At 40.0% G+C, this 16,636-nt stretch overlaps 1 protein-coding gene across 1 annotated transcript in view; it reads left to right on the top strand.

The window, feature by feature from the left end:
• The first annotated feature begins 1,583 nt into the window (after nucleotides 1-1,583).
• RPGRIP1 (RPGR interacting protein 1) overlaps nucleotides 1,584-16,636 on the top strand; it is an 85,030-nt gene continuing 69,977 nt past the window's right edge. Inside the window, exon 1 of the mRNA XM_047739273.1 lies at nucleotides 1,584-1,679. The gene's annotated coding sequence lies outside the window, so the exon portion shown is untranslated. The remainder of the gene's footprint in view (nucleotides 1,680-16,636) is intronic.

Here is a 16,636-nt window from a genome sequence, read left to right as displayed (position 1 = left end):
CCCAGATTAGCCTTTTAACTTCTTAAGTTAGACCCAACAAAAAGGAAGAGCTCCCTCCTCCCCACCTCAACCAGAAAATTCCACCACCTTCTCCCCTTTGATCCCACCCCCCCTTAGTAAATCCTTATTGGGGGCTACATCTAGAAAGTGACACTTACAGGGGACCATTTCCTAGGAAAGTTGGCTGTAAAGACTACGTGTGTTGGAATGTTGCTTAGACCATGATGGATTTCTGTTGTTACTGTTTTCCATCAATACCCTCTACTAACTACTTTAGCTACAAAATTGGATAGTTTCCTCTTGTAAAACTTCTAGTGTTTTCCATGGGTTAAAAATGGTAGGTCTTCGGGGCGCCTGGGTGGCTCAGTGGGTTAATGCCTCTGCCTTCGGCTCAGGTCATGATCCCAGGGTTCTGGGATCGAGCCCCGCATCCGGCTCTCTGATCAACAGGGAGCCTGCTTCCTCCTCTCTCTCTGCCTGCCTCTCTGCCTACTTGTGATCTCTGTCTGTCAAATAAATAAATAAAATATTAAAAAAAAAAGGTAGGTCTTCAATGCAAGGTAAAATAAGGCATGACCTTTATGGAGTGACCTTCAAGGAACAGTATTTCAGTCCATACACCAGCACCCATCTTAGTCTAGAATGCGACGGGGAAGCAGGGGTGGAGGGCAGGCCTCCCTCCTACAGGGGACTATATCAGTGGCAGTGGTCGTAGTGTTTTTTTTTTCAGGGAATGCCTCGAGTGGCTTTGACACCAGGAACCTCTGACATATCCCACGTGGAACGCCACCTAAGAGTCAGGGGGATTTCCTAGGTAATGGACCTTCTCTTTTCTTCAGTTCCCAAGGACTCTACCTTGGGGTGCCTTTTAACCCACTGGAAACAATTTGGATTGCAAAATTTAGGAAAGGATTGATCTTCTGTAACACTGCATGGCCTCAGTGGGATCTATTAGTTAGATCTCTTCAGTAGGAAAAGGTAAATGGACCTACAGTACCCATTGCTCGTACCTAGGCCTTCATTGCCCTACACCAGGAGCCCAACCTAAAGGTCTTGCAGAATGTGTTAGCCTGAACATGTTTGGCTAATAAACTCCCTCCTGACATACTGGGTGATGATGATCTAAATAGGCCTCCTCAGAGTAAACCCTGGTTGCTGGAGGAATCACAGACCATCCAGATGAAGGGGACTCTTGACTCTCTCTCACTGTTCTTAATAGATGTGGGGGCTTGTCCCTCACTCATTTCCTGGGTTAATGGCTATAATTGGAGCCAACTGTGGTTAAGTCTACCTGGGGACAGGGACTTTAAGGAATATTCCCAAGCAGCTGCTGAAACTCCCTGTTTCAGGGAAATTCCCTGTCTTCTCCCGGCCGACATGGACTACCTATTCCCCCTTGTTGGGAGGAAAACATGGCATTTGCTCTTCTGTTGGAGCTAATGAGCTCTAGAACCAGGAACCCTTTCTCTGCCTTCTGACAGTACTTTGCCTATTCTGTCTTCCCCCTTTCCCTTTCCCTGTTTCCGTACCACCTTGGGTGCAGCCTGCATAACTGGCTTCTAGATCATCCTCAGTGTCTCAGGCACCATGTTTTGTTCTCCCTTCACTTCCAAGGAGCAAAGAAGAGCACCCCCTGGACCTAACACCACCCACTCTAGATTTCCACACCAGGGTCTCAGGTAAAAATTGACAATGGGGAGGATCGAAGGAAACATAATTTGGTATTTGAACTAAGTTATGTTTGTCAGTTTCATTAAGACAGACAAGTCTCTGAGTATTGACCCGCTTGCCTTCTCTCTTTTACAGCAAAGTTTGGAGTAATCATTCATCCCTCAGTTCAGGGATTGCTGGCCATTCCCAGCACTATGAATCTCCAGACTGAAACTCACCCTCCCCAACACATTCACTCCAAGACTTTTCATTGGGAAAGTTTAAAACCCCAGGGATCAAAAGAGGATTCTAATCATGTGAGGAAAGTATAGAGTGAGAACCATTAAAAAAGAATAGGAGTATTTAAATATTGAAGGATAGCCGGAGGACAGGTTGGCAAGCCAGGATAATGGACCTCTGCCCTAAGAGGAAACCGGCCTTAAAAGAATTTTATATCACTCTGGAAGGAACCCTCCACCCTTTCCCATGTGATAGACGGGTGATTAAAAACCTGATCGGATGACAATGCAGGGAGGGTAAATCAGATTAAAACAGCCAGCTGACAAGCCCATAAAAAACACTAGACTTGGAAACTCCAGTGGCAACCCTCCCGGGTCCCTTCCCTTCTCAGGAGTTTTCTGTTCTATCATTCAATAAACTGTAAAAAGTATTGTGCCAAGTACTATGCCAGGTCATTTAAGAATGTAAAAGTAAACAAAATAATTGTGGTCCCCTGACTTTTGGAACAGTCAAGTATTAAATGAATAATTAATTACTTATAGTAAATTACATTAAGTGCTACTGAACATAACTATGGAGTGCTGTGGAACGTATATGATATAGGCCCTTAGCCCCTTCAAGGAGATAATTGTGAAAATAAATAGCTTAATTTAAAAAACCTTTCTATTTCTTTCTTATTTCTTTCATTTCTTTTTCCCCTTCCTACTAAATGTTTCTCCATCTTTTCCTTTGTCTTCTTTGCTCCTCTTCTAATTTTCATCCCATCAATGACCTAAATCTTGTTTCTTGGAGGTTAAGCCTTCTTAACACACTTGCCATCTGTTCTCCTTCTGGCTCAGAAGCACAAGATTTTATCCTTTGATAATTCTTCATTAGGCTATCTTTATACAGCTTACAGAGTGTTTTTTAGTTGACAAGCCTTACATTTCACCACTAGTACTTATTGTACTATTATGGTAGAAATTGACCTTTCAAGCACATATCTAAATGTTTTAAAAATACTATGTGAGGGACGCCTGGGTGGCTCAGTTGGTTAAGCAGCTGCCTTCGGCTCAGGTCATGATCCCAGCGTCCTGGGATCGAGTCCCACATCGGGCTCCTTGCTTGGCGGCGAGCCTGCTTCTCCCTCTGCCTCTGCCTGCCACTCTGTCTGCCTGTGCTCACTCTCGCTTCTCTCTCTATGACAAATAAAAAAAAAAAAAAAAAAAAAAATACTATGTGAACTGGTTCAGATCCTTTCAAATATAAAATTATATTTTATGTAGTAATTACATTTCACATGACTGACCATTATAATAAAGTTTACCTAGGTATTTGAAAATTTTTTTTTTAAAGATTTTATTTATTTATTTGACAGAGAGAGATCACAAGTAGGCAGAGAGGCAGGCAGAGAGAGAGGAAGGGAAGCAGGCTTCCTGCTGAGCAGTGAGCCCGATGTGGGGCTCGATCTCTGGGATCATGACCTGAGCCGAAGGCAGCGGCTTAACCCACTGAGCCACCCAGGCGCCCCTGAAATTTTTTTATTTTTGAAGATTTTATTTATTGGTTCAGAGAGAGTGAGTACAACCAGAAGGAGCAGCAGGCAGAGGGAGAAGCAGAATCCCTGCTGATCAGAGAGCCCAATGGAAGACTTGATCCCATGACTCTGGGATCACGACAGGAGCCCAAGGCAGACACTTAACCTCAATTTATATTCAGATACCTAAAAATCAGAATAATCTCCCCTGCTCACTTCATTGTGCAAAGAACCCAGAGTACTCTTCTCTTCTAAAGAGTGAGAAAATAGAATAGTAGGAGTTAAAAAACAGTAAATTTGGGGAGTGAAAATAAATGCCAAATTGGGGCTAATGATATCACAAAGAAAGGTAGCAAGCATTTGAATTGGCAGATTGGAGCAATGGAGGACAGATCATTAAAATGCCTTCCCTTTTTAAAAAAATTTATTTTAATTCCAGTGTAGTTAACATACAGTATTATATTATTTTCAGATGTGCAAGTAGTGATTCAGAGTTCCATATATTAGTGCTCATCAAGATAAGTGTACACTTAATCTCCATCACCTATTTCACCTGTCTCTGCCACCCACCTCCCCTCTGGTAACCATTCCTTTGTTCTCTATAGTTAAGAATCTGTTTTGTGGTTTGTTTTTCTTTTGTTTGCTGTTTTGTTTCTTAAATCCCACAAATGCATGAAATTATATGGTATTTGCCTTTCTAAAAAAACTAGGAGTAAACTTAACCAAAGAGGTGAAAGACCTGTACTCTGATCAAAAAAGAGAACTACAGACCAATATTCCTGATGAACACGGATACAAAAATTCTCACCAAAATACTAGCCAATAGGATCTAACAGTACATTAAAAGGATTATTCACCATGACCAAGTGGGATTTATTCCTGGGCTGCAAGGTTGGTTCAACATCCCCAAATCAATCAATGTGATACAGCACATTAATGAAAGAAAGAACAAGAACCATATGATACTTGAAATAGATGCCGAAAAACCATTTGACAAAGTACAGCATCCTTTCTTGCTCAAAACTCTTCAGAGTGTAGGGGTAGAGGGTACATACCTCAATATTGTATAAGCCATCTATCAAAAACCCACAGGAAATATCCTCAGTGGGGAAAAACTGAGAGCTTTTCCCCTAAGGTCAGGAACATGGCAGGGCTGTCCACTATTACCAATGCTATTCAACATAGTACTAAAAGTCCTAGCCTCAGCAGTCAGACAACAAAAATTAAAGGCATCCAAATCAGCAAAGAAGTCAAACTCTCACTCTTTGCAGATGATATGATACTTTATGTGGAAAACCCAAAAGACACCACTCCAAAACTGCTAGAACTCATACAGGAATTCAGTAAAGTGTCAAGATGTAAAATCAATGCACAGAAATCAGTTATATTTCTAACAGCAAGACAGAAGAAAGATAAATTAAGGAGTCGATCCCATTTACAATTGTACCCAAAATCATAAGATACCTAGGAATAAATCTAACCAAAGAGGCAAAGAATCTTTACTCAGAAAACTATAGAATACTCATGAAAGAACTTGAGGAGACACAAAGAAATGGAAAATGTTCCATGCTCATGGTTTGGAAGAACAAATATTGTGAAAATGTCTATGTTACCTAGAGCAATCTACACATTTAATGCAATCCCTATCAAAATACCATCAACTTTTTTCAAAGAAATGGAGCAGATAATCCCAACATTTATATGGAACCAGAAAAGATCCCCAATAGCCAGAAGAATGTTGAAAAAGAAAACCAAAGCTGGCGGCATCACAATTCCAGACTTCAAGCTCGATTACAAAGCTGTAATAATCAATACAGTATGGTACTGACACAAAAACAGACACGTAGATCAATGGAATAGAAGAGAGAGCCCAGAAATGGACCCTCAACTCTATGGTCAACTAATCTTTGACAAAGCAGGAAAGCATGTCTTTTCCTGCTCTGAAAAGCAGCAACCTCTTCGACCTCAGTGGCAGCAACTTCTTCCTATACACATTGCCAAAGGCAAGGGAAGCAAGGACACAAATGAGCTGTTGGGACTTCATCAAGATCAAAAGCTTTTGCACAGCAAAGGAAACAGTCAACGAAACCAAATTTGCCTACAAATGGAGTGTTGAGGATATGTAATTTTTCTGAGGCTGTGGGGGGGTTGTGGGTTGTGGTAGTGGATATAGGGCAGCCAGACATCCAGCTGTAATGGTTGTCTATGCTAATAATCACAGTCCACACAGACCAGCAACTTGAATGTCAGTTTTGACTGCGGAAGAATATTTTGAGACCTGATGTTTGGACTAAAGCACCTGGCCTTGTCAGGTGTTCCAGCACTGGTTATTGTTGGCCTTCAGAGGAAGCTTTGATTTTTTTCAGTGTCCCTTTGATTTTTTTCGGTTTGTTCCTGGTTAGGGTTTTTATTTTTTAATAAACATGCGTTTATTAAAAAAAAAAAAAAACTGACATAATGAGAGAAGATATTTGCAAACGACATATCAGATAAAGGGCTAGTATCCAAAATCTATAAAGAACTTATCAAACTCAACACCCAAATAACAAATAATCCAATCAAGGAATGGGCAGAAGACATGAACAGACATTTCTGCAAAGAAGACATCCAAATGGCCAACAGACACATGAAAAAGTGCTCCACATCACTCAGCATCAGGGAAATACAAATCAAAACCACAGTGAGATACCCCCTCACACCAGTTAGAATGGTTAAAATTAACCAATGGAATACTATGCAGCCAGCAGAAAACCCCAAAATCTTAGCATTTGCAACCACGTGGATGGAACTAGAGGGTACTATGCTAAGTGAATTAAGTCAATCAAAGAAAGATAATTATCATATCTCACTGATATGAGGAGCTAGAGAAACAAGACAGGATCATAAAGGAAGAGAGGCAAAAATGAAATAAGAAGAAACCAGAAAGAGACACAAACCATAAGAGACTCAGGAAAGAAACTGAGAGTTGTTGGAAGGGAGTGGGGGTGGAGGGATAGGATGGCTGGGTGATAGACATTGGGGAGGGTATGTGCTATGGTGAACTGATGAATCATAGACCTACCCCTGAAACAAATAATACATTATATGTTTAAAAAAAGTTGATGAAAGAAATTGAAGATGACAGAAAGAAATGGAAAGACATTCCATGCTCATGGATTGGAAGAACAAATATTCTCAAAATGTATACAACCTAAAGCAATCTACAGATTTAATGCAATCCCTATCAAAATACCACAAGCATTATTCACAGAGCTTGGACAAGCAGTCATAAAATCTGTATGTAATCATAAAAGACCCTGAGTTGCCAAAGCAGTCTTGAAAAAGAAAAAGCTGAAGTATCACAATTTCAACTTCAACTTCAAGTTGTGTTATAAAGCTGTAGTAATCAAAACAGTATGGTACTGGCACAAAATTAGACACCTAGATCAATGGAACAGAATAGCCCACAAATAAACCCATACTTACGTGGTCAATTAATCTTTAAGAAAGGAGGCAAGAAATGCAATGAGAAAGACCGTCTCTTCAACAAATGGTGTTGGATAAACTGGACATCAACATGCAAAAGAATGAAACTGGACCACTTTCTTACACCATACACAAAAATAAAGGCAAAATCGGTGAAAGACTTAAATGTGATACCTGAAATCATAAAAATCCTAGATGAAAACACGGGCAGTAATCTCTTTGACATAAGCCCTAGCAGTTTCGTTCTAGGTATGTCTCCTGGAACAAGGGAAACAAAAGCAAAAATAAATTGTTGTAACTACATCAAAACAAAAAGCCTTTGCACATCAAAGAAAAGCAAAAAAACTAAAAGGCAACTGACAGAATGGGAGAAGATATTTGTAAATAACATATCCAGTAGAGTATTAGTATCCAAAATATGTAAACAACTTATACAACTCAACATAAAAAAGAAAAACAACCCACAAATAATCTAATTTTAAAATAGGCAAAAGTCCCTTCCCTTTTATTTGAGTCCTCGAGATCAAAAGAAAGCCATATTAGCCTTGTCTGAGAAGGTTCCCAATAACTGAGTCAAGTATCAGTTTTCAAATTTAAATTTAACCTTTGTTTAAGTAATCTCTGTACCTAATGTGGGGCTTGGACTCCTGATCCCCATCCTGAGATCAATAGTCTTATGTTCTGGGGCACCTGGGTGGCTCAGAACGCTAAGCCTCTGCCTTCCGCTCAGGTCATGATCCCAGAGTCCTGGGATCGAGCCCTGCATCATCGGGCTCTCTGCTTAGCAGGGAGCCTGCTTCCCCCGCCCCCCCTGCCTGCCTCTCTGCCTACTTGTGATCTCTGTCTGTCAAATAAATAAACAAAATCTTTAAAAAAAAATTAGTCTTATGTTCTGACTGAGCCAGACAGGCACCCTTCAAATTTAAATTTCAAGTAAATAAACCTAAAACTGATCTATGGTAATGGCCACATTAGTCAGTAAAGTTACTAAAAGAACATTGAATTATACTCCTGAAATGGACATGTGTAGAATATACCTCAATAAAGTTGTTTTTTGAAACTGGAAGGAAAGGGGAGCCTGGGTGGCTCAGTTGGTTAAGCCTCTGACTTCGGCTCGGGTCATAATTCTAGGGTCCTTGGACTGAACCCCGGGATCAGGCTCTCTGCTCAGTAGGAAGCCTCTTCTTTCTCTGCTACTTGCCCTGCTTGTGCTTTCTCTCTTTGTCAAATAAATAGTCTTAGGGAAAAAAAAAGACATGAAAGGAAAAAACATTAAAAAATTTGGTCCCTTAGTCACATTAGCTACTTTTCAGGTACCTAATAAACACATGTCAGTACAATTTTGAGCAGTATAGGTCTAGTGCATAAAACTTTTCCATGCTGTTAAAAAAAAATACTTCCTTAAATCTATTTCAGTATACTTACAACAAATATATGTAATAGCCAAAATAGAAAACATGCAAAAATTTAGTATCCTTAACATATCAGGGACTCGTAAAAGAAATATATAATGGGGGTATGGGAGAAACAGGCTTCCAGTTATGGAATGAATAAGTCACAGGAAAAGAAGGTACAGCATAGGGAAGGTAGTCAATGGAATTGTAATAGCCTTGCATGATGACAGATGGTAGCTAGACTTGTGAACAGAGCATATAAGGTATAGAGATGTTGAATCACTATATTGTACACTTGAAACTAATGTAACATTGTGTATCAGTATACTAAAAAAATGTTTTAAAAAGGATATATACAATGATATTATTAAAGTTCAAGTCAAATGGCAAAGAAATGCAGATTTTTTTTTTTTAAAGATTTTATTTATTTATTTGACAGAGAGAGATCACAAGCAGATGGAGAGGCAGGCAGAGAAAGAGAGAGAGGGAAGCAAGCTCCCTGCCGAGCAGAGACCCCGATGCAGGCCTCCATCCCAGGACCCTGAGATCATGACCTGAGCCGAAGGCAGCGGCTTAACCCACTGAGCCACCCAGGCGCCCAAAGAAATGCAGATTAAAGGAACAGTGAATACATATTTTCACTTATGAAGTAGATTTTTTAAAATAAAACATTTTTAATATTAGATAAGAAATGGATGCTGAGAATATTAGAGAAGATATTATATAGATATATATAGAAGATATAATAATATTAGAGAAGAAATGTGCAGATAGGCACATTAACTGGTATGACCTTTCTGAAAGTTGGTTGGACAGTTTGGAAATAAGTACAAAGACCTTAAAAACAGGCATACCCTTTAACTTAGCAATTCTAATTTTAGTAGTTCATCTTAGAAAAATAATTATGATGATGGGACGCCTGGGTGGCTCAGTTGGTTAAGCAGCTGCCTTCGGCTCAGGTCATGATCCCAGCGTCCTGGGATCGAGTCCCACATCGGGCTCCTTGCTTGGCGGGGAGCCTGCTTGTCCCTCTGCCTCTGCCTGCCACTCTGTCTGCCTGTGCTCGCTCTCGCTTCTCTCTCTATGACAAATAAATAAATAAAATCTTTAAAAAAAAAAAAAAGAAAAATAATTATGATGAAAGCAAAGTTTTATCTATGAGAGTTTTTGATGTAATATAGTTATAATGACAAAAAGTCAAAATGATTAAATAAGTTATATATTTATAGAATTAAGCAGCCTTTTAAAATCATATAGTAGATTACTTAATAGTTATAAATGCCTATTGTTCATTACATGTTGGGATTGAAAAATAATGACTTTTTATTTATTTATTTTTTTTTTATTTTTTTTTTTAAAGATTTTATTTATTTATTTGACAGAGAGAAATCACAAGTAGGCAGAGAGGCAGGCAGAGAGAGAGGGGGAAGCAGGCTCCCCGCTGAGCAGAAAGCCCGATGCGGGGCTCGAACCCAGGACCTGGGATCATGACCTGAGCCGAAGGCAGCGGCTTAACCCACTGAGCCACCCAGGCACCCCAAATAATGACTTTTTAAAAATAAAAGATTATAAATGATCTAGAGTAATCAAACTTATAGAAACAGAAAGTAGAAAGGTGGCTGCCAAGGGCTAGTGGGGGAGGGAAATGGGGAGTTGTTGTTTATTTTTATTTTTATTTTTTAAAGACTTTATTTATTTATTTGACAGAGAGAGCACAGTAGGCAGAAAGGCAGGTAGAGGGAGAGGGAGAAGCAGGCTCTGTGCTGAGCAGGGAGCCTGATGCGGGGCTCAATTCCAGGACCCCGGGATCATGACCTGAGCTGAAGGCAGCTGCTTAACCCACTGAGCCACCCAGACACCCAGGAGTTGTTTAATGGGTAATGAGTTTCAGTTTTGCAAGATGGAAAAGTTCTGAAGATTGGTTATGCAACAGTGTGTATATACTGTTAAAACAGGCCCGGGGCACCTGGGTGGCTTAGTGGGTTGAGGCCTCTGCCTTTGGCTCGGGTCGTGGTCTCGGGGTCCTGGGATCGAGCCCCGAGTTGGGCTCTCTGCTCGGGGGGAGCCTGCTTCCCTTTCTCTCTGCCTGACTCTGCCTGCTTATGATCTCTCTCTGTCGAATAAATAAATTTAAAAAACAAAAAACAAAACAAAACAGGCACAAAATGGAGCCATTATGCTAAGCCCCATGTCACCAACCTTGAGACTTGACTTAATTACAGTTTTGGCTTTCACTGAAATGCAATTTTAAACAGTCAGGAATCCCCTAATTAGCACTAGTTTGTTGATCTGCCTGGTAGATCCCTAATATCCCCAGTAGGAAAATGACCTTACAATAACCAACCAGCTTTTTTTGTCTAGTATAACTTCCTTGTTCCTCTTTCTCCAGCTTATAAGTCTTTCACACAGCTTCTTGAAGCTCCCTTCTGTCTTTTAGATGGGTTGCAGCCTGGGGTGTTTGGGCAGCAAAGTCAGTTAAGTGTCTGACTCTTGATCTCAGCTCAAGTTTTGATCTCAGGGTCAGGAATTCAAGCCCCACATTAGACTCCATGCTAGGTGTGGAAGCTACTCAAAAAAAAAAAAAAAAAAAAAAAAAAAAAAGATTGGATGTGGCCTGATTTGTGACTTGTTGAAAAAAAGCCAGTAAGATCTTTAAAATATACCCAGTTGAGTGTTGTTTTTTAATAATACTTAATACTACTGAACTGTACACTTAAAAATGGTTAAGATAGTAATTTTGGGGTGCCTGGGTGGCTCAGTGGGTTAAGTCTCTGCCTTCGGCTCAGGCCATGATCCCAGGGTCCTGGAATCGAGCCCCACATCAGGCTCTCTGCTCAGCAGGAAGCCTGCTTCCTCCTCTCTCTCTGCCTGCCACTCTGCCTACTTGCGATCTCTCTCTCTCTGTCAAATAAATAAATAAAATCTTTAAAAAAAAAAGATAGTAAATTTTATGTTATATGTATTTTATTACAATTTGAATTTTTTAATATTAAAATAAGATAAATAAGATAAATGATCCTGTTTTATTCTTAATATTATTTTTTATTTATTTTAAATATTATATATACTTTTATGCAAACCAAAATGATTCCAGTAGCTATCTCTGTGTGAAATGATTATTAGTCCATCTCATTTTCTTCTTTTTATTTTTCTGTTCAAGTCTACCATCAACATGTATTACTTTTGTAATCAGAAAAATGTTATTATATCTTCTAACACCTTTGTGGTGACTGAGATTCCTTTAACATAGAACAAGGCCTTACATTCCACATTTAAACGTACATTAAGCCAGGGTGCCTGGGTGGCTGAGTCAGTTAAGTGGCTGCCTTTGGCTCAGGTCCTGGACCTCAGGGTCCTGGACCATCAGGACTGCTTCAGGCTTCCTGCTCAGGGAGGAGTCTGCTAGCCCCTCTGCCCCTCCTCCTGACCTTTCTTTCTTTCTTTCTTTCTTTCTTTCTTTCTTTCTTTCTTTTTTAATAAGTGTCTTTTTTTTTTTTAAGATTTTATTTATTTATTTGACAGAGATCACAAGTAGGCAGAGAGGCCGCCAGAGAAAGAGGAGGAAGCAGGCTCCCTGCTGAGCAGAGAGCCTGATGCTGGGCTCTATCCCAGGACTCTGGGATCATGACCTGAGCCGAAGGCAGAGGCTTTAACCCCCTGAGCCACCCAGGCGCCCCTACTCCCGACCTTTCTTAAATAAATAAAATCTTTTTTAAAAATAAAAAATGAAGTACATTAAGCCTAGTGAAAAAAAAATCAAATGGTTTAAATTTACTCTAAGATGTAATGAGGATATCAAGGAGAGAAGCGGCAGGTAACTGGTTGCCTGAAAGGGGCAGGACTAGATGTTTAAAAAATTAACAAAAATCAGGGGCGCCTGGGTAGCTCAGTGGGTTAAAGCCTCTGCCTTCAGCTCAGGTCATGATCTCAGGGTCCTGGGATCGAGTCCCATATCTGGCTCTCTGCTCTGCAGGGAGCCTGCTTCCTCCTCTCTCTCTGCCTGCCTCTCTGCCTACTTGTGCTCTCTGTCTGTCAAATAAATGGATAAGATCTTAAAAAAAAAATTAACCAAAATTGGAGATACAGAAAAGAGAGACAAGATCACCAAACATATTTCAAACACTTCAAAATTTTGCCCAGCACTATCTCTGGTTAGATCATCCAGAAAAGGTGAGAAGACCTAAGATTTCTTGTGAAATAACTTGAGCAAGAAGCAATTTTAGACACAGAAAAGCCCTCTGTCACTTAAACCTGGGAAAATATTATATTGATTTTCTTATTTTCACTGGGAAATTTATGTGTTCTAGGTAATTTCTATACTTCCTATTTGTCTCCCTCATTTTTATTTTATTTTAATTATTTCATAGGATAGAGGGGAAGTCACCAGAGGCCCATTACACATGTGTTCACCCTCTTGGGCATCTCTGCACTTGATGGCAGTAACCAGAATGAGTTTCCCAGTGCACACACTGACTGCATAAAGGAGAGAATTTCATATGACATTTGAGACCTTCTGCCACTTAATATATGGTATGAATGCAGTGACCACCCATGCAGAATTTTTAAGAACACCTAATTTCAAATATAAAGTTGTGTTGTATAATTACAGTCCAATGTTTGGTTTGGAAACTATGGTCACCGTGAATTGGGAGATAGACATTCCTTTACTTTCTGGCACACGTGGATTGAGCAGGCACTTTGATTCCACCAATGGAGTGGGGTTTGTTTTCTTCAGAAAGATCTCAGGGCTCCCACTGTTGTTGCCCTTTAGGAAGAGATTTAAAGATCATTTTCCCAATACCAACAAATTGTATTAATCTCAAATCAAATAAATGTTTTCAGCTTTGGTTTTAGTTGAGAAACAGGTTAAGGAATCTTGTAGCTGCACTTTCTTCACCTATAACACGCATAGAGAAAAAGCATAGCCTTCAAGCTCTGATCTACAAAGAGTTAATATCTTAAGAGCTAAACAGAACTGTATTAATTCCTCTCTTAATGAGCCAGGAAGACAAGAGGATTCTAGAGGACCAGAGGACACCAGAACAGTCAGAAAAGAATTAGAGTGAGCTCTCTGGAGGAAGCAAGAACTGTAAGTTTATATGTGACACACATAGTCCCTTATTTCTTTCCCCTGGATATTTTTGGGGAGAGTGAAATAAGTTTATTTATTTTGTATTGTATTGCATGCCTCCCTGGCATCCAGGTACCACATCACTAGGTCTTCTTTAATCCTGTCACCCTCTTGACTCCATTCCATATTTCACTAGTTGGCAAGTCTTTTCATGCTCCTTCCTCAGTGTCTGTGATCCATCCTACTTTTCCATCTCCCGTCACCATCCTTCCTAGTTCAAGGCCACTTGCCTGAACCATAGTGATATCCTATATTCCTCCTTTCTGCCAGTCTCTCTGACTGACTAATGCCAGATCAATCTTCGTAAAGCTCTCCTGCAGCTCTGACTCTACTGCTCTTGTGCTCAAAATTTGTAATCACTGCCAATTATCTGCAGAATGAATAAAACTCCTCTGACATATATGCAAGGTCTTCCAAAATATGTCTCGTTTCACTTAAATTCCCACAGCTTTCTTTCTCTTATCAGCGTGCCTACCTGCTACTGTCTGAGACCACCCTGCTCCTTGCACACCCCTGACTCCATTTAAACAGCCTTCCCTGTGGAACACTCTATCTCCACCTGCCACAGACCCTGCCAGACTCCAGCAGTGCCCCCTCCATTAAGCTTTATCTGGTCCTTCAAGTGAATGTGAATCTTCCTCGACACTCTTATTTTGCTTTGTTTTTCTCTGATTGACTCTTAGTATATTTACCTTACGGTGAAGGATGTGCTCTTCTCATTTCCCCTCTTAATTATTCACCTCCTAAGAGCAAGGGCTCTATTTTTCTTCCTGTAACAACTACACAAAATGAGTATACAGTAATACTTGTCAAATTTAGTTTAATCCAAATTTCAGGAATTCTGTCATCTTTTCTGAGCATTCATAAAACCGATGCTGCAATTACAGAGCCTGCACTTTTTCCCAAAGCCTTTCTTTATCTCTGCTCCAAGTTTCTTTCTCAATACTTACATTTCATTTGCTTCTATCCTCTTATAGACTGGCTCCTCCTGGGTTCTCTTGGTCACTATAAAAATATTCTTTAAAGGTCTATTCATAATTTGTCCCTTCCTGCTCCTAGACCTTCAACTCAGTAGCCTCACTGCAGCCCCCCTTTCAGGGACTTGACTCTTTTGGGGGCCTGCTAAAGGTAAGTCCTTATACAGTGGGAAGACTTGAATTCTAGTCCATATTCAGTGGGAAATAGTTAAAACCCTATTTCTATATTTTGTCACACAGGTGTACTTAATCCACTAAGTTTTAAAAGAGGGGAATATTTTTGCAGCATCATTTCCTGTGCACTACTGAAATGCTACTGGCATTCCTTTGAGCAGATTTTCCACTTGATTTTTGAAATTTTCTTATTCCTCCTCTCTACTGTTCCAGTCAGTGACATCACTATGGCTTTCACTTCACTGTGTTCTTAGATATAGAGGGGAATTAATACAAAACTGTAAAAGCATTAAAAGCAATTCCAGAAAGGAAAACAATTTCTTCTACAATCTGATGTCATAGTAATGCATCTGCTAAAAAATTATTATACATCTGCAGGTACCAGGCACTGTGTTAAGCACTCTGCGTACAAAGATGTCCTCAAAAGAGTTTATGGACTAGTGAGGAGGCACATGATGTGTAAGCACTATAGAGAACTGATTCATATTCACCAACACACAAGAAAAATCATATATAACATAATATAACTCAGTACCTTATACAGAAAAATACGATATAGACTTATCAGTTGGCCAGAGACTAGTTCAGTGGACACGATAAATATATCATTTACCTAATTTGGAGCCTATACTAAATACCAACCATCATGTTTAGTTTTTTTTTTTTTTAAGATTTTATTTATTTATTTGATAGAGAGAGATACAGCAACAGAGGGAACACAAGCAGGGAGAGTGGGAGAGGAAGAAGCATGCTTCCTACCAAGCAGGGAGCCTGATGTGGGGCTTAATCCCAGGACCCTGGGATCATGACCTGAGCCGAAGGCAGACACCTAACAACTGAGCCACCCAGGCGCCCCCATGCTTAGCTTTTTATAGGCATTATCTTAATTGATACTCATCATAACCATATGAGGTTAGCATTTCATCCCTATTTTATAGATAAGAAGCTAAGGAAGTGGTTAAGTAACTTGTCCATGGTCACACATGACAGAAAAATGTGAATCCGTGTCTTTCTTATTCTTAGACTCTTGATTATAGCCACGATTTACAGTTCATTCTCTCCAAATTTAATCAGAGGTAGAGGAGCTGGCTGTATAATTTTAATTGCTGGTGTGATCAAGCTGACTTTATGCACCTATCACTATTTTTTTTAAGATTTTATTTATTTATTTGACAGACAGAGATCACAAGTAGGCAGAGAGGCAGGCAGAGAGAGAGAGAGAGAGAGAGGAAGCAGGCTCCCCACTGAGAAGAGAGCCCAGTTCGGGGCTCGATCCCAGGACCCTGAGATCATGACCTGAGCTGAAGGCAGAGGCTTAACCAACTGAGCTACCCAGGCACCCTGCACCTATCACTATTAAAAGGTTATTTTTTGTTCTCCCTCACGCTTCCTTTGCCCCAGTGCACCACAATTCTGAATATCACTTCGAGGGAATTCTTTTAGTCTTTCATTCCATTGAGTTCAAAACAATTGATAAGCCCTCCTTACTTACATCTACTCTCCAGTCCTTTTCCCAGAGAGATTAAATCTGGCCACTTTGTTGGGTTTGGATGTTCCTTTAATCATGCCTCCAGTACTGTTTCTCCTGGGTTTTCTTTTCTGGTATTCTAAACCTTCCTGTCTTTAGTGGAGTTTTTTTGACTTCTGTTTTAGTACTTTTCAGTTGCTCCACAGTGCCACACAGCTTTGATGGTGTATTTTGGAATGGTGAGAAATGAGGACAGTCTTCTCTGGGCTCAGACAGTAAGGAACTACAGGATCTGTTCTGCTATAGTTCCATTTTTACAAATGGCTTCAGGTCCCGAGGACAAGGCCTATAATGCAATCACCTCTCCTTTTCCTTCATGTTACTTCTCTAAGATAGGAGGCTGGGAAGATCGGATAATTTAGCAAACTTGCAAAAGCTACCTTAAATTTGAGATTTACTTTAAGACAAAATGATTTCCTTGATTGCTTTCATTCTCTTCTAGCCTTATGGCTTTTTTTTTTTTTTAAGATTTTATTTATTTGACAGAGAGAGGGATTACAAGCAGAGGGAGTGGGAGAGGGAGAAGCAGGCTCCCTGGCAAGGGGGGAGCCCAGTGCGGGA

This window comes from Lutra lutra, chromosome 7, assembly GCF_902655055.1.
Source record: "Lutra lutra chromosome 7, mLutLut1.2, whole genome shotgun sequence".
NCBI lineage: Eukaryota > Metazoa > Chordata > Mammalia > Carnivora > Mustelidae > Lutra > Lutra lutra.
Note: the sequence above shows the minus strand (reverse complement) of the source record. Positions and strands in the feature narration are given on the sequence as shown.